This window comes from Triticum aestivum, chromosome 6B (genome assembly GCF_018294505.1).
Source record: "Triticum aestivum cultivar Chinese Spring chromosome 6B, IWGSC CS RefSeq v2.1, whole genome shotgun sequence".
NCBI classification, from domain to species: domain Eukaryota; kingdom Viridiplantae; phylum Streptophyta; class Magnoliopsida; order Poales; family Poaceae; genus Triticum; species Triticum aestivum.
The window spans coordinates 13,856,126-13,856,576 of record NC_057810.1 but is presented as its reverse complement, the minus strand read 5'-3'; positions in this window follow the sequence as shown (position 1 = coordinate 13,856,576).

Here is a 451-nt window from a genome sequence, read left to right as displayed (position 1 = left end):
TCCTCGCCTCCCCCCTCGCACCGCCAACCTCACTGACGCCGCCGCCCCCCTCGGGCCACCCTCGCCTCCTCCCACATTCCCCTCGGCCTGCCCTCGCCTCCTCCCCAGTCGTGGCTGCCGAGATACCGAGCCTGGCAACAAAGGAGGTGGGCGGCCATCCCTTCCCACGCAGTGGTGGACGAAGGAGGTGCACGTATACGGCGAGGTCGACGTGCCTCCCGCCGCGGATCCGTGCTGGCCGATGGCAATGGCCGTGCAGCAAGGGCGCCGTTGATCTCTCCTCGTCACAGCCTCCGCCCCCTCTCCCCTGCTTGGCGGCGCTCCCTATAGTCGCTGTCGCATCGTCTTCTACTCCTCGACCATCGACCGCAGACCACCGCTCCACCCCCCGTCGACCCTCTGGACGAGCACCTGCCAGTGGTGGACGAGGATATCCAGCACGAACCACGCA